Below are 18,552 nucleotides of genomic sequence, written 5' to 3'. Positions count from 1 at the left end.
GCAGGAAAATGAAAAACTTCACAAATACATGGAAATTAAACAACACACTCCTAAACAACAAATGAATCAAAGATGAAATAAAAAGGGAAATCAGGAAGTGTCTTGAGACAAATGAAAATGAATACACAACATACAAAAACTTATGAGATGCAGCAAAACTAGTTCTAAGAGGGATATTTATAGCTATAAATGATTACATTAAGAGAAAGATCTCAAATAAACAACCTAACTTTATATCCCAAAGAATTATAAAAAGAGGAAAAATCTAAGCCCAAAATTATTAGAAGGAAGGAAATAACAAAGATTAGAGCAGAAATAAATGAAATAGAGACTAGAAATACAATTTTAAAAAATCAATGAAACAAAAAGTTGATTGTTTAAAAAGATTTTACAAATTGACAGACCATTAGCATATTAACCAAAAAAAAAAAAAGTAGACTCAAATAAAGTTACAAATGAAAGAGAAGTTACAACTGATACCACAGAAATACAAAGAATCATGGGGCGCCTGGGTGGCTCAGTCATTAACGTCTGCCTTAGGCTCAGGTGATGATCCCAGGGTCCTGGGATAGAGCCCCGCATCGGGCTCCCTGCTCAGCGGGAAGCCTGCTTCTCCCTCTCCCACTCCCCCTGCTTGTGTTCCCTCTCTCGCTGTGTCTCTCTCTGTCAAATAAATAAAATCTTAAAAAAAAAAAAAGAAATACAAAGAATCATAAGAGGCTACTATAAACAATTATATACCAAATTCCCTTGGTAATAAGGATCAATCACTCTGGCAGGAAGAGCAGGTCCTGCTTTCTGTCTGAGGATTTAGTGCCGTGAGAAATGAGATGAGTCTCAGCTTCCATGTTATTGAAGTCACCACTGTTTGCTGGCGAAATAACTTCTCCCATGACAAATCTAAACTGTTGGATCCCTAAACCGTTGAGCACAAAGTTGCAGAGACAAGAAGCAAAACTTATCTAAGTGAGTTATTAGGTGTGAAATGAGACTACCCCATTCCTGGTACCAACTACATTATCAGACAGGATCCCAGCAGGGGGGGAAAAAAATTCACACCAAAAGTTTAAGTGAAGATATTTACAGAGGTATGAACAACAAACAAGGGATGTTGAGGCACTGAGGGATTAGCTAAACCAGTAAACTATTACCAAGAGGAGGAAATACACTTACTGGAGACCAGTGAGAGTTGAAACCTTGGAGGAGAAGCTTCCCATTGGAGCTCAAGTTGAAGAATATACCTGTTGTCAGAGAATTGAAGCCAGAAGGGAAGAAGTGGGGAAGAAATACCCTGACGTTTTCTCCTCCTGCTTTCCCATCTCCTGCAAGTTCTTCCCACTGTCCATTGTCCAATGCAATGAGAAGGGAGTCCAGTTGATGCCTCCCAGGGAACAGAAAAAAGCAAAGAAAGGCAGAAAAGAGGCTAGGAGATTTCAGAAAGATAATCAGAACACATGAATCTGTTTCTGAGTTTCTATTTTGTTTCATAGATCTTTTCTTTTTTTTTTTTTTCCTAGAAAGACAAAATGTTTTATTTTAAAACATTGGAAAACCATTGAAAGACAAATGTCCATTATATAACCATGAACTTTAAATATCTGGAAACTGTAAATCTTCTAAAATGTGGTAGGCACTTTCAAAGAGCTAAATATTGCAAGTTATTCTACTGTATGTCTTTTCTAATATCAACAATACTTGATATGATGAAAAATACCAAGAAGACTCAACTAATTATTCAAAGTCACCATCTTAGGGTTCAACTTAATTACATGGGTAAAAGTTTTGTCCAAGATGTTCCTGACACATGAAGCTTCTGGGTGAATTTCAGAAATGTTAACAAAAGTATCTTCCTTTTTTGCCTGTGAATGTTTGAGTATTGCTGTATTGTTGGTTAATATCCACTACAGATACTGGTTCTAGGCCAGCCCAAGGGTCTTCAAGCATTGAAGGCTTGAAATAATTTTCCAACTCATTAGACATTCTTTTTTCTCTACCACGCCCTGATCCAAATGGTGTAGATGTCCTTGGAGAACCCTGGGGGTGGGTCTGCTGCTGCCCTGGGGAGTAGCCGAAATGCTGCTGGGACCCCGCGGGGGACTTGCAGTGGGAGCCAGGGTAGCCGCCAGGGGACGGAGACCCGAATCGGCCCCCCGGGAAGCTGCCGCCGTGTCGCGGAGAGTGGCTGCTCCCGGAGGGCCTAGACCGGGGCCCGTACGGCGGCGTGTGATGCGGACTCCCGTACCCGTCCCGAGGGGAGGGCGGCCGCGGTCCGCCTCCGCCCGGGGTACCCCGGAAGCTGCTCCCGCTACCCCAACCTCCTACACCCGAGCCGGGGTAGGGAGGAGTCGGGGGTCGAAAATTCTGTCGGTGCATATCAGGAGACGAAGACGAGGACCTCACTGCCGCATTCTCCCGCCGGAACGGTCCCTCATAGATCTTTTCTTATATTTGTGTGTCAGTATTACAATGTGTAATATTTTTCCATTCTTCCATTTTCCCAATGACCCGAGATGTCACTGTTTTACTAAACTTCAACATGTGCTTGTGTCTGTTTATGAAGACTCTATTCTACATTGTACATATGTGCACCAATACCACACCTTTCTCATTACTGTATCTCAATAGTATATTTTGATATCTAACAGGGTATGTCCTTCCCTTCAGTGTTTGTTTTTCATTAATTTTTTTGTTTTATTTTGTTTATAATCTGGCTTTGATTATTTCTATTTTCTCTTCAACATAAATCAGTGGATCAACTTTCATCATGGAACACCACATCAAAAACTAATGAGGTAGTGTATGGTGATTAACATAACATAATAAAAAAATACCATTGGCATTTTTATTGGAATTTACATTGATGTATAGATAAATTACAGGGAAATTTGATGTCTTCACACTAGTGAATCATTTCATCCAAGCGCATAGTATCCTTTACATTTTTAAGGTTTTTTTTGTATTCTTCAGTAAGGTATTATGAATTTCTGAATAAAGGTCTTACACGTTTATTCTTTTTTTATCCCTTGGTACATTAAAGGCCTTGTTGCTATAGTGAATGGGTTCTAATGTTATTGCATTTTCTAATTGGTTACTCCTGCTATAGAGAACATCTTTTAATATTTGTGTTTTTGGTCTTGTATTTGGCCAAAATAATAAACTTTCTTATGAGTTCTGATAGTTTATCAATTAATTCTCCTGGGTTTTTAAGTTTAAACAGTCTTTTCTTCTTCAAATGGACACTCTTTGTCTCCACCTATGTGTATTTTCTTGCACTGATCAGAAATCAAATGCAGCTTTGAATATTAAATGTGAGAACTGACATCCTTTCCTAGTTCCTAATTTAAAGGGAGTGTTGCTAGTGTTTCCCACATTTCCTTGATGATGTTTGTTCTAGGCATGCCTGCCTTTACACTGAGTCTCTTCTTCCCTTGCTAAAAGCTTTTATCAGAAATGAATACTGAATTGTATCACCTATTTAAGGTATATTTTGGGTATCTCTCAAGATGATTATATGGATTTTTAAATAATCACCTTATGCAAACTCCATGAGAGCTTGTCTGTCTTTTTTGTTTAAGATTTATTTATTTCTAAGAGAGAGAGTGAGCACAAGCAGGAGGGGCAGGGAGAGGAAGAGAGAATCTCAAGCAGACACCATGCTGACCCCAACATGGGGCTCGATCTTACAACCCTGAGATCACGACCCTGAGATCACCATCTGAGCTGAAACCAAGAATCGGATGCCTAACCAACTGTGCCATCCAGGTGTCCTGAGATCTTGTCTGTCTTGTTCACATTTTTACCCCAACATCTAGAACAGTGACTCCCTCATTGTAGGAACTTTAGAAATATTTTTGAAGTATTAATAAATAACTAAAAGTATTTATTATTGTCATTAATTGCATTGATGGAGCTCTGATGGTGACTCATGCTTGCATTCCTGGAATAAATCTTAATTGGCTATGATAGTATTCTTTTAATACATTGCTGGATTTAATTTAACATTTTTTCATTTAAAGTTTTGATATCTATATTCCTAAGTTCAATGGTACAGTTTTCTTTAGGAGCTATGCAAACCATTAATTTTATAAGATTTTCATATTTCTCTATGTAATGTTAAACAATGAATTCTTTCAAAACTTCAAAATTTCCACATGTGTAGTTTATGTTAAATTTTCTAATTTGTCATATTTTCTCATTTCTGATGTATCTTCTCTCCTTTTATTTTTTTAATATTTATTTATAATTTAGAGGGGGAGAGAGAGAGAGTGCATGAGTGGGTGGGGGAAAGGGAGAGGGAGAAAGAATCTCAAGCAGACTCCACACTGCACACAGAACCCTACATGGGGCCCATCACGGGGCTCAATCTTAGGACCCTGAGACCACAACCTGAGCCAAAATCAAGAGTCAGATGATTAACTGTGCCACACAGGCACCCCTCCCTTTTATTTCTTGATAAAAGTCACCAAATACTTTTAAATAGTTTACCAATTATTTCAAAGAAAAAAGTTAGGTTTTATTTATTATTTACCATTTGTATTATGTTCAGTTTAATTTTACATGGCAAATGTATGATTTTTATTTTTTCTATTCTCTTTAATTGACTTTGTTTTCCTTTTCCAGCATCTTGAGTTTAATGCCTTGTTTATTTATTTTCAAACTTTTATCTCCTAATCGATGCATTTATGTCTATAAAATTTCCTAAGTACAGTTTTGGCTGTATCCCACAGTTCTGATATATAATCCACTTGCTGTTGTTTGTTTCTAAATGGTTTATAACTACAGTTTTGCTTCTTCCCTCTTTAGAAATTTTTAGGAGTTTTAAAAAATATCTTTTTCTTGTTTATTTCTAGTATTATTTGCATTATGGACAAATACTGTGACTAGTATCATTTTAGCCTTAGGGAATTTTTTGTGTTTTTCTTTGTCGCTTAATATATGGCCAATTTTTGTAATGTTCTATGTATTTTGAAAAAAATGTATATGCACTTATGACTTGGATATATAATACATCAAGTATGATGATTGTAATTAAAATATTCTATTTTCTTATTATTTTTGTTTTCTTGATCTATTGATTTTTTTAGACATACCTATTTTCCCTGTCCTAATTTTTCAATTTCTCCCATAAAATATAAGGTGAGAAACAAAATAGCTTGGGGGCGCCTGAGTGGCTCAGTTATTAAGCATCTGTCTTCGGCTCAGGTCATGATCCCAGGGTCCTGGGATTGAGCCCTGCATCGGGCGCCCTTCTCAGTGGGAAGTCTGCTTCTCCCTCTCCCACTCCCCCTGCTTGTGTTCCCTCTCTCGCTGTGTCTCTCTCCGTCAAATAAATAAAATCTTAAAAGAAAAGAAAAGCTCTTTTCAACACTTTCAAATCCTTAAGTTCTTTCCTGTTCCACCATGTGTGTGTTATGACTGCACAGGCAAATAGACTGAATAAGACCCAGAAAATATCATCTGTCTGTTAAATTAATTAAAGGAGGAGGTCATTGGACTGAGGTGGTTCTAATGCCCTAGAAGCCTCCATAAACAAACCAAAACCCAAGTTCATAAATGCCTGAAGGCTAAGAAATCAAAACCCAACGACAACCAATCACCAACAGTCAACCAGGCTCTACCAAATAAGGCAGCCACTTAAGCTAGAGCCAATCAAATAATTTCCTTGCTGTGCTTCTGCATCTTCTCTATAAAAAGTCTTGCCCCAACTCATCTCAGTGAATCATTCCTAACCACTTTCAGTTTGGTGCTGCCTGATTCAAATGGATTTTTGTTCAAATAAACTCTTAAAAATTTTAATATACCTCAGTTTATCTTTTAACATGTCTTAAGAGGCTTCTTAAGTCAGCAATATTGTCTTATTCATCAAAGTATCCTCCCAGAAGTTAGAGTACTTCCTGGCACATTGTAGGTGCTGAATGAGTGTTTGTGGGATGACTGAATAAATATTTAGCCCACCAGAATATAGGTGGGTCATTTCCAAATGTCACAGGGTAAAACTTTACTTCATTTTCATCTCAAGTACCCTTCATATATCCAGGATCTATGAAACAGTTTTTGGTATCCAGGGAAGAAAGCTAACCTTATAAAATTGGAAATAAATATTTTGTTCTAATAATTTCACCATGTAGATGGGGCTACAGAAAGGCCAACTAAGCTTCCTTATTCTTTAGAATGTTTAAGCCTGAAATGCTCCTGTTTCAACTGAGGCTGACTCCCAAGCTTTGTTTTCTGGGCCATGCAGTGAGGCTTAAAAGACAGATCAGGGACATCCATTCACTTTAGACAATATTAACAATTGATCCAGATCACCACTAAACTGACTCACCACTAAACTGACCCAGCTAAATGTGAAGATGGGCTAAATGAATAGCTAGATCTGGTTTTTCCCCACACTCAAATAGCCTCTTGACCCTCTTCCCTAATCATCTCTTGCCTCCTCATTACACACCTAAAATTTGGAAGACAGACTATCCTAAGAGCATAGAAGTAGAAGGAGCAAGTTTTTTCACCCATGCCTCCCAGAAGCCAATGCCTGCTTTCCTTTATACACATTCCTGAATAGCCCTAGAGAATCCAGAACTACCCTGCCCCAGGCCTAATGGATAGCATTCTAGGAGATTCCATACTCTAAAAGCATTCTAGGCTACATAAAGCCCTTCATAGGCCAATGAATTTGTGTGGTTTGTTGATAACGAATTTCGGACGCTGTATAAGCTCCACTTACTCAATGCTATTAGAGAATTGACTTTTAACCTAACATCAAGCTCCCATACTATTGTAGGGTGTATTCCTTGGGAAGCAGGCTCTGAGACAGAGTTTGTTGAGCAGGCTATGCATTAAGAAGGGACCTCAGAATTAACACTTGAGGAAGGGAGGGAAAGGAATTAACAGTGCACAAAGAAAGAAGTCAAGCACTGATGCAGACCAATTGACACCTCAGCTGACCCCACAGGAAGCTCTGAAGCTAGAATGTACCTTCAGGGTTGTCTGAGTTGGAGAAAGGTAGCCATGCCCTCATATGCCTACATCTACCAATCATTAGATGTGGGCTTCTTGGGAAGGGATATGATGTTGGATGAGGTAGCTCTCTGAAGTTGAGCCAATCCCTGAAGGTGTTGACAACTGAAGGGTGCTGGTGGCAGCACTCCAAGCAACTGATGTAGTAAGTCTACCCTTGAAGGGGGGATCTGGGCAGCATATCACACTGTTCTCATACATGAGTGATCTAGGCTTGAGATTAAGAGCTCTCCATTTAGTAAGCAGAAAAGCAATACTCATACTTTTTGGCCTCAGAATCCCTCTCCACTCTTACAAACTATTACAGACCCAAAGAATGTTTATGTAGATTTTTGCCTTAACAGAACTTAAAATTGAGAAAATTTTAAAATATTTATTAACCTATCTTAAAATAGCAATATAAATCTACTACCCACTGGAAAAAAAAACCCATATTTTCAAAAACAAAAAAAAGTTACAATAGTGACATTGTTTTCCATATTTTACTCATGTCAACAATCTTTTTTTTTAAAGATTTTATTTATTTATTTGACAAAGATAGAGAGAGAACACAAGTAGGCAGAGCAGCTGAAAGAGTGAGAGGGAGAAGCAGGCTCCCCGCTGAGGAAGGGGCCTGATGTGGGACTCAATCCCAGGACCCTGGGATCATGACCTGAGCCGAAGGTAGCCGCTTAACCGACTGAGCCACCCAGGCGCCCCTCATGTCAACAATCTTGACCATGTGGATTCCTGAGAGGATCTAGGTGGATCCTCTCAGGAATTCACAGACATGTTCACAGGCATGCCCTGACAAGAACTTAGAAAAAAATATCCAAAATCCAATACAACAAGGCTCAAAAAAGTCACTATAATAAACTGAACACCTAAATTAAGAGTCCCCTGAACTTCTATGATATTGATTCTGGATTTTTTTTCCTACCCCATAATATACCTGAAAAATATGTTTAAATTACGTGAATAAGTGTCCAGGATAATACATTTTTTCCTCTCCCAAGTAGGGGATGATTTGGGAGTTTTTCCCTAGAAAATTCTAAGATGGACTTGAGACCCTCTTCTAAAAAGCGTAGGACAATGTCCAGAGCAGTGTGGTCCTAGCACAAAATCATGGAAATGTTTTCATTTGTGCTAAGGTATCAGAGCTACAAAAATTCTTGGAACCTGAGATCCAGCATAATTAGATTTTTTCAGGGACAGGAGGAGATGGTAGGGAGTTTTACCAGGTATTTGGTTTTTGGCAAAGCGGTGCTAGGTCTTTGCTCTCTAAATCTAAGTGTGGTAGTTTGTGTTCTAACTTACTTCAGAAAAAAAAATCTCCATTAATATGCATAAAAAGAAATTTATAGCTCCTATAATGAAATAGAAAGCAACCAGAAATAAATTCGTTTAATAAAGGAAATTGAGAATGCTGTATATATCCCTAGATATTCCAGTTACACTACTCCACCAACTTAATCTAGTTACCTAGTAGTAAGGCAATTACACAATGAAGATTTAGGGTTGATATAAATTTAGGGTTCAGTTGTGATGTTGGATGTTTATAACAAAATATTTCTCATGGGAAAGCAAGCCCCTTGACAATCTTTACATTGTTGTGTACAATTAAGTGACAATTTATTCTGGTTTTGTTTTTAATGGGACTCGTCATTTACTGTCATTACTGGTCCACAAGAGAGAACACTTCACTGTTCTCTTTATTTTTCTCTTCAGAACAGAATCTGTACTAAACCATCAGAATTTGCTTTTCTAGCAATGAAAAAGCTCGTGACTTATGGAAAGCCAGCTCCATCTAGCTGTCCATCCTATATCATTCCTCTGTCCATGTTCCATAAATATAAAGTAATGTGTATGAGCGATCATCAAAATGTAGTTTCTTCTAAAATAGGTCCTTGCCAAATGGACAGATCAGTGACCTCATGTATAAATATTTTTAAAGATATTGATACTTATCCATTTATTTCTATCATATTTTTCTCCTTTTTGCCTTCATTGAGAATAGATGGAGTTGGTTATTCTAAGGAAAGACTCTAAGATCAGCATTATATTAAAACACACACAAACACACACATACACACATACACAAATGCACACACCTTGCTTCCTTCAAGTTTGAAATCTAGGTCTAACATTTCATGAAGGTTAAAAGATAACTAGATTAAATGTTCAAATGATATTACATTTGAGGTTGTTTATTGTGTGCATATGAATCTTTATAAAAAAAATATGCGAAAGCTGTTCTCCTGAGACTTTTGAAGGAATGTTCTCCAGTCTCTCTTGTTGAAATCAATCTAAAAATATTTAGCATTGTGTAAATCTTGTGGTAGCAACATGCATCTTTATTAGGTCATGCCAATATTAAAGAGATTTACCAAAAAAATTTAGTCCTTGTAGCATACATTTCCTATACTGTTATTATTAAATTATTCTTAAATTGGAAAATTAATAAATCCCATAGGTAATGTATATTCTTGGATGAGGGTAAGAATTTCCATTGTCAATGCAATTTTATCACTAAAAAGATGCACTAACATCTTTATGAATTCACTTAAAACCATTATTTCACTTCAAAGAGCTCTACATACATTCCAAAATATGTTGCTTTAACACATTTTCAGTGCATTTTCATCAATATTTCATTTCACTATCACCCAGCCTTACCTCTAGTCACAAACAATAAAGCAGGGCAGTCAGGCAGTTTAACACAGCTTGAGTTCAGCAACCACCTTACACTATGATCTTCATTCAAATATCAAAATGTACTCTAAGGGACAAAAGAATTTATTTGCAACTGGAAAATATGACTTTATAAATTGTTTAAAGTTTAAAAATCTCTGAACATACTCATCTTATTGGATTTCTTAGGTATCACCATGTTCTATTTGGCTCAAAGCCTACATTTGTCCAGATAGCATTGCTATTCATGAAGAGTAAAAAAGAAGGATGTCACAAGTGGAAATCCACTTAAACTGTCTTTCTATTGAGGCTGAATGCTGTCCATCAACTCATTCATTCACCCACATAATATAACTTTGCAAGTCTGCTATATACACAGAGCTCTGCAGTGTGCAGACTCTTTAAAGACTCTTAAAAGAAAATACAGCCTAAGTCTTCCCACCTTCAGACATTGTACAAGCAATATAAAGAGTGATGACAAGAACTATGAGTTCTCTTCAGGGTTAAGACATATGCCTGCCTGATTATTGTTTGATAGCTTAAAGGGCTCTATAAATGTAAGGGATTCATAGTTACTTGAAGAAATGTATTAAATTATCTCTTCGCTGTCTCCATTCAAGCCTAATTAGTCTCTAACCTTGTCCATATTACTCTGAAAATGTGGAGACCAGTAAAATATTATTTAATAAATTCTTTTATTTCACAAAAAAAAGACATATGCCTTTGTTAAAATACATGGATGGCCACTAATACTATAGCATGATTTTGATTATCAGAAGAACCAACAGAAAGAGATGCACTGAAGAATGGGAGTCAGGACTCATAACTTTATCAGAAACATGACAGCACCAGGCAAAATCTAGGCTAATGGTGAATGGCCTGGTGAGTGATGTGGAATGGTACAAAGAACCTGCTTCTAGAGTCTAGTGTCAAGCACATGTTTTGACTCCCAGCATCACCACCACTGACTCTATGGCAATGAGTGATGCATTTCATTTCACTGAATTTCTGTTTCTTCACAGTCATAATGGAAATAATAAAATATTTCTCAAAGGGCTAATGTGATAATATGTGTGGAAGTACAGGCACAGATAATATACTCAAAATTGTGTAACTACGTTTCCCTCCTTTGTCTGTGATGGACACAAGTGTGAAGCAGAGGGCTACCAGAAGACGCTAGGTGTCATGGACATGGGGAGGAATAAATTTGGGTGATTTAAATTCTAGCAATTTAAGGACCTGAAAACCAGCTTCAAACTTGCCTAGAAAAAGTACACACCCAATCTTAGATCCAAAAGTCAAAAAGTGTTTTGGTTAAAGCACACAAAAAGAAAAATTTATAGGTCATTCTAAATAAGGGCGCTAAACATTTATAATACATACTCCAGGTATTCCCTAAATGAATTTAAGCCTCTAAAATGTGCTCTTACTAGGTCAAATTTGTCCTTAGTAAGCAGGACACTCTCAAACTCATGTTTTTTGCTTCTTTCTTCTTCCATCTTTTCTCTCATCAGGTCATCTTTAAAACATATCTTTAATGTATCTAAATGTACCTTTAAATGGTTCCTAGTATCACAGAACCACCACTCTTTGTTTAAGGAAAACAAAAACATTCCCCTTTCCCTAAGTTTCAGGATGCTCAAGATGAGATTAAAAAGAGCCAAGTAGACAGGCTAATTGAAAATGTTTCAAAAGGAAATTTCAATCAGTGTACAAATCAATTAAATTTAAAACCCTCATGAAACACAATGATTAGAAACCATCTTCTCTCTCATATTGGTTTATGTTCATGAGATTACTAATATGGAGCCTCATACAGATTAGAAACTACCTATATATATTGCATAATTATAGACAAATTAGCTTAATCTTGAGGTTCTAAGGCCTTTGGTTCTTCTATTTTATATAGCCTAAGCGCCTAATGGGGTGGGACAAATCTCCAAAGAGATTTATGCTATAGGGTGCCAACGCACAATCTTTACTTTTTCCTCCATTCTTGAATTGACAATTATCTTGAGCACTATTATGGCTGAGTCTTCTTCATATTAGCAATATCATCTTTTGTCCATAATTAAATTACTTTGCATTCAGTTAAATACCATAAACTTTCACTAATCAATATGCTAAACTCTTATTAGTCTTCTCTATAACTTCTTTACATTTATAATGATCTCTAAGTTTGGATAATGTTCAAATGATGTTGCAGAACCTTTAACGTAGGAGTATCAGAAGTGATTCTGCCAATCCGAAATGATGTGAAACACAGGGAAGATTACCTAAATTATAAATGATCAACAATGCCAAGAGTTTTCATCTTCATTTATGAATTTTGGCAAATATGGCTTATTTACTTCTAATTCTTTAACAAAATCCTCATTCAGTGCTCACTGGGGGCAGGCATTGCTCTGTGTTCTTCACAAATATGTACCATCTATACCAAAGTTATTGTTTTAAAACATGACATTAAAACTACCAATATCCTTTCATTTGAAAGATGAGTGGCAACCACAGCAAAAGCTCTCTTCAGCAACTTTGTTGCACCATGCACAAAAGAAAGCAAATTAGCATTAATGGCACAGGCTCTCATTTATATAATAATCCACCTCTTACATATTCATAGCATTATAACAATTGATGATTTTTAAATTTCTCTAGAAATCAATCCAGATTAGGAAATTTGACTATCACAATACCTAGTTGTCACCAATCTGACTTTACCCACAGGAACAGAGCACTGCTTCATTACATTTCTATCTTACATTGATCTTGTTTCATGGTGAGAATCAAACTCTAAGAATTCACAAACTCCAAGTGGTTCACACCTCCTAGAAAGGTTTCCTTGGGGAGCCATTTGTTCCATATTTAAGTTCCAAGAGTTCCCATAAGCCTCACAGAGGCAATGCTATACAGATGGGACTGAAAGACGAGGGAGGTAGCTCCCTAAAATAAACACAAAGGTAATATAAATGTTTTCTAATAACTTCCACACTGCAGTGGGGAGATCAGGTAAATAGGCCATCACTTTCAGACTCACTACGCTAAGATGCAAGTGTATCAGCCTTGCACCTGATAGAATCTAGCTACTCTAAATACCAAAGAGAGTGGAAAGGTGCCAGTGTGGAAGGTGGCAATAGCATCAAGGACTCAGACACATCTAGTTCCTACACTTCTGCATTCTGCTTCAAGAAATGAGGCCCACCTATAAGGGGAAAAAAACCAAAAACCTAAAACTGGGAAGATGAAAACGAGACATCCACAAGCAAAGAGGGATAGAGGCTGGTCACACGGAAACGCGCTGCTGAAAACCTGAGAAAGTTCAATGTCAGAAACAAAGGACAAAACAAAAGTTGAAAATAAAAAGAGCTGAAAAAGCAACACCAGACTGATATTTAGAGTTCCATTTGAAAAAAAAAAAAAGAAATTAAGTAAAAGTAACTTGTTAGAAGGGAATGCTTTTCATTATTTCTTATGCTTCTTTCCTATAATGCAAGGATATTAGTGTCTTCCCAGCCTTTTGCTGCCCGCTTCCTCACCACAGTCTGGGGGAGGAGTGGCATACGTGCTTGGTAAATGCAGATAAGAGTTCGGGAACTTATTGTTCCGGATGGCCTGCCCCACTCTAGCACTGCCAAAATGGTGTGTGGGGAGACAGTCTGCCCAGTTCTGGGTTCAAGATCAAAGAGCTCACTAGAATTAAGAGACCTAAAGCTCCTTCATTCAACCTGAACTCTAGCAGAGGCAAAGACTCAGAGGGCACCCTTCCACACAAAGGGCTACTTCTGGAGAGAATCAGGTTGTTAGCTTGCTCAAGATCCCTGTCCTTCAACTTCCCCACTGCTTTGTCACCAGTAAATCTCCAGCCATTTCTTTCCCAAGCTCCTCCTACACTCTTGCCTCTGTCTTCTTGCCCCAACAAAAACTACTTCCATTTGCTTCATCACACCTACATGTAAATGACTGATTATAGTGTGCTAGCTCATCAGAATCCATCCCTTCAGATCACTCAGGATTCTTTAAGATACCAGGTCCAGAAGACCTCAAAATAAACCTAATGTCCTTGTAGGAAATGCATAGCAGTGGGGCAACCAGAAATAACAAATTTACTTGAGAAAAGTTACTGATTTCACCCAATGTGTCTTTGTGGTGGGAAGAAATCTGGGACTATGCATTTCAAAGTGTATTTTTACCAAATGAACAAATAATTGAGAAGGAGAAAGATTATGTCAAAAATATATTTTTTTCCTAGCTAACTTGTCATCATTCTTTAAGACTGATTTTAAATGTTGCTCCATTGTTATGCTCTGATTCTGTTAAGATTTTCCCACATGTGGCAAAGTTCTTCCTCAACCATGCTTCCCACAAAGGTCACAGGGCTCTTCTCTGATTTTCCACATTGTCTTGGTTTGTCTGCATATCCACCTGCCCCATTAACTTATGATCTCTTCAAGGATGCAGGCAGTATCTTGTTGTCTGTGCATTTTCAGCCTGATACCCAGAAGTTTATCATAAATGTTTGGGTTGTTGAATGGAATGTTACCAAATGGTCAGAGCTCAATGAGAAAGAAAAGAAGGCAGCTCACATGTCTTGAAAAAATTAATCTTTTCTTGGGAAAACAAGAAGTATCAAAGAAACTTTAGTGGTCAGAAAAAAAAAAAAACAACAGAAGAGTGGAAAGAGAAGAAAAACTTAACACAATAGAGGGGTGCATGACTGGCTCAGTCAGAAGAGCATGTGACTCTTGATCTCAGGTTCATAAGTTTGAGCCCCACATTGGGCATAGAGATTACTTAAATAAATAAATAAACCTAAAAAAAATAAAAATAAAAAGTAGAATCTGCTTTAAAATAAAAAAAAGAACACAACAGAAATAACTTCAGAGGCAGATAAGATCATGGTAGCCACATTTAGAAGTATCAAAGGGGATGGAATACTCAGAACTGTGACAGCAGAGAGACAGCTCCCCATTGAGACAGAATGGAGAGTCGCAGGCACCAGGACAACAAGGCAGATGATTAGGACTGCTCTGACCTGACAGCAAACAGCCATAGCCAGGGACCTTAACTGGTCCATCTACTTCTATCTAGGAAACTTGGCTGGAAAAACTGTTAACTCTCTTAAGCAATATAGCCAAGGGCAAAGACCTGTAGCCTTAAGCTAGAAAACTAAAAGCCCAAAGAGGAATTCTAATAAGTATGAAAGAATTTTTAAAAATTAAGGGTCTTCCATTTAAGGATCCGGATCTTTTGATTAATAAAGAACAAAGACAAAACTGAATAAACACCCAAAAAGTCAAATGTTAATAACTTTTATATTATTCAGCCTTAAAAAGGAAAGAAATTCTGACACATGCATGAACCTTGAGGTCACTATGCTAAGTGAAATAAGTCAGTGACAAAAAGACAAATACAGTATGATTCCACTTACATATCTAAAGTAGACAAATTCATAGAAAAAAAAAAAGTAAAATGGTGGTTGCCAGAGGCTGAGGTGAGGGGGAGTTGTTGTTTAATGGGTATAGAGTTTTGCAAGAGAAAAACATTCTGGAGATAGGTTGCACAACAATGTGAATATACTTAACACTACTGAACACTTAGAAATGGTTAAGATGATAAATTTTATGTTATGTACTCTTTACCACAATAAAAAATAAAAATAAATTTTCATATGAATAACTTTGTTATAAATCAATAATATCACAAATAATTGTTGTTCAATTGACTTTAAGACACAGAGAAGAAAGAAACATTTCAATTATAATCCAAATCAGATTTATATATTGGAATCAATTGACTGTCTTAAATTTTCACAGAAGTAACAAATATGTCTCTTAAAAAAAAGCCAAAAAAATAAAAAAATAATAAATAAATAAATAAAAGCCAAAAGTCCAAATCTACAATCAATATGCTTTTGGTTTATTTCACAGTTAAATCTTGAATTTGGTTTAAAATACGTAAGGTAAAAACTCTCTGAAAATGGAAGTATTCACTATTTTCCTACCCACCCCAAAAACTAGACAAATTTTGCATTCTTCTACATTTCTCTCAGATTTTGTGCTTGGATTACTTTTTTTCTTTGGGCTTTCAGAAGTGCCTGAAATCTATTTCTTAATACGTATGCTATGAGGGAAAAAAAACACATTTGTTTGATTGGAAATATTTAGGGGTGAGCAGAAAAATCTGCATTCCTGCTGACAATTTCTATACTAAGTTTGGCCCAGTGGGATTAGAAGTCTCTGAGAAACCTTGGAAAGAAGAATTTGTAATGGAAAGGCTGTAAGAACTTAATTATAGCCAGTAGCACCACTTAAATACTTCAAGCATACTCAAATGTGCTGCGTTATCATAAGATCTTCAAAAAAGAAAAAAAAAGAATTGAGGGAAGTTATGGATGAGACATTATAGACATCACCAAAGAAGGAGCTTCACCTCTGGGTCATTTGGGTTGGTCAGACTAAACACAGAGGAACGTCTGCACTGCTATTCAGGGAGCTAAGAGAGATGCCACACTTGCTTAGACTCCTGGGATCACTAAAGTCATTTGAAAATGACTTCTCACAGGTATTTTGTTCAGGATAACTGCCTGTGCATCTTTGGTATCTAGATTGGAAGAATCGATTGAGTTTCTCTTCTTTTAAAGTGGAGGGCACACATTGAAAGGTTTTTGTGTTTATTTGCAAGAATACCATCCTCCTATAATATATCTTAGAGTTGCCCCTAGAATAGATCATTCCATGTCATGTTCCCTATTTCTTGCCTTTCCTTCCTTTCAGCAGTAAAGCCTTGCCCAGTCCCCCTGACTCAGTGCCACTTCTAAGCTGAGAAACCTGATGATCTGTTCACAGGAAAACACACAGGAACATTCCTGGACTTCCTACTTTCCTACCCACAACTCAGCTGAATAGAGGCCTCTGCAAGAAGGACCCATCTCCACTGTATGCACACACATAGTGCTGGGGAACCAGTTCCTGTACCTGGCAAGAAGAAAATAGCCTTTAAGTCCAATAATGCCTATATAAGACTATTCAGATAGTACTATTTTCTGAGAGGTGCTGTCATTCCCTTGACCTAACTCCTGGAATCCAGTCCCTCATTTATCTTAATCACCTTTGTTGAAAGTTCTTTCTCACCTTGATTGACTTCATAACTATTGTTGCTTTAGCTTTTTTTGTATCTAAGATCACAGACTTCCAGAATCAGCTTGATTTCCTGGCCTCCAAACACATGGTGTGATTCTATTCCTTGATTCCCATCAATCTTATGACCCTTAATACGCCTTATTATTTTCCAAACCTTAGTCTCAACTCTTGAAGTGGTACCTGGGTGGCTCAGCCGTTAGGCACCTGCCTTCGGCTCAGGTCATGATCCCAGGGTCCTGGGATCCAGCCCCACGTCGGGCTCCCTGCTCAGTGGGAAGCCTGCTTCTCCCTCTCCCACTCCCCCTGCTTGTGTTCCCTCTCTCACTGCGTCTCTCTCTGTCAAATAAAGAAACAAAACCTTAAAAAAATAAATAAACTCTTGAAAACTACTAGAACTTAATATTCTGAAACCTGAACCCCCCTCCCAATACACACCCAAATCTTTCCTATTCCTACATCTCTGCCTAACTCAGCCTTTTTCTTCTCTCATTCATTCCATGGAGCAACACAACCCTTTCTTGAATTTACTGGAATTGGGGGGGAGGGGCGGCGAGAGAAGTTGCAGATAAATCTTCCATGCCCCTAATTTCAAGTCAGAACTCCAAATCTGCAAAAGTAACATGATGAAGTCCAGATTAAAGTATTTTCTTCATCATTCAGATGAATTTCTGCAGTCGGCTGGTGTGAAATGATTAAAGTTGTAACCAGGAGCAGACTCCAGGCCATTTCTTGCTTGCCTGGGAAATCTTTTTAATGTAACAACTTCAGATCACTCTGTCCCTTGAGGCATCTCTCCTGCACCTATTAGCCTATAAAGAACACCTTCACTAGGAATATCTACCTAAAAGACAACTGGAAAATAGAGGAAATTTTATAAAAAGCCAGCCTCTGTGCTGAAGGTCAAATAATGTAGAGTCTACCTTTAAAAAAAAGAAAGTCAGGTCACTCCCTTCTTAATACATATTATTTATTCATATATATTCATCTGTTTTTACTGTCAAATAGTGAGAACTTACCATGTGCCTACCACATTCTAGGCACTGGAGATTCATCACATGGAACTAGACAGGAGCCCTGCCCTCAAGGAGCAGATCTTCCCATGGCTATTTGACTGATTTCACTAGTTCCTTTTATTCTTTATCTTCTTTTATTGACCATATCAGGAGCAGCTGTGAAACCCATTTGGGCTTGTAGCTACTCTCATTTCTTTATTCATTTATTTATGGTCTCATCATATCACAACTTCTAGGCTAAGCTTTTTTGTTTTTACTTTTAATATGCTTTTCCAAAATAAATTGCTCACTCTGAGGGAGTTTTAGCATCATAAAAGACACTTCAGTGACCCTCCTTAAAGCTGTAAGTGCCCAGCTAGCTAAAGATAGCGAGCGTGTTGATATTGAACCGCATCTACAAGTCTGATGTAAAATGATGTAATGGGGTTTCATTAAGGTCATCTTCCATTGGAGGGCATTAGTTTGCCTTTAAGACAAATCAAAACAAACCAAACAAACCACCACCACAATAAAAACCTTTTATGAATAGAAAATATAGTAACTCTTATGCCACTTTCAGATTATCTGATCAAATCCCTCATATAAACAACCTTTCCTTAGCATTTAAGCCTGCTTAACTTTCCCTACTCTTACCTTCCCCCAACCTCAGTCAGTGCAAGCTACAGAAATACACTCATTTTAGTAGTACTAGCCTGGAGAGTCTAACAAAGGTAAGG

At 37.3% G+C, this 18,552-nt stretch overlaps 1 pseudogene; it reads right to left on the bottom strand.

The window, feature by feature from the left end:
* Window positions 1-1,512: 1,512 nt before the first annotated feature.
* LOC112826532 (M-phase-specific PLK1-interacting protein pseudogene) lies at window positions 1,513-2,422 on the bottom strand (annotated as a pseudogene).
* Between the last annotated feature and the right edge of the window lie 16,130 nt (window positions 2,423-18,552).

The sequence above is a fragment of the Callorhinus ursinus genome, unplaced genomic scaffold (genome assembly GCF_003265705.2).
Source record: "Callorhinus ursinus isolate GAN/ISIS: 27379988/994484 unplaced genomic scaffold, GSC_fseal_2.0 scaffold7, whole genome shotgun sequence".
NCBI lineage: Eukaryota > Metazoa > Chordata > Mammalia > Carnivora > Otariidae > Callorhinus > Callorhinus ursinus.
The sequence above is the reverse complement of the archived record's forward strand: the minus strand, read 5'-3'. Positions and strand labels throughout refer to the sequence as shown.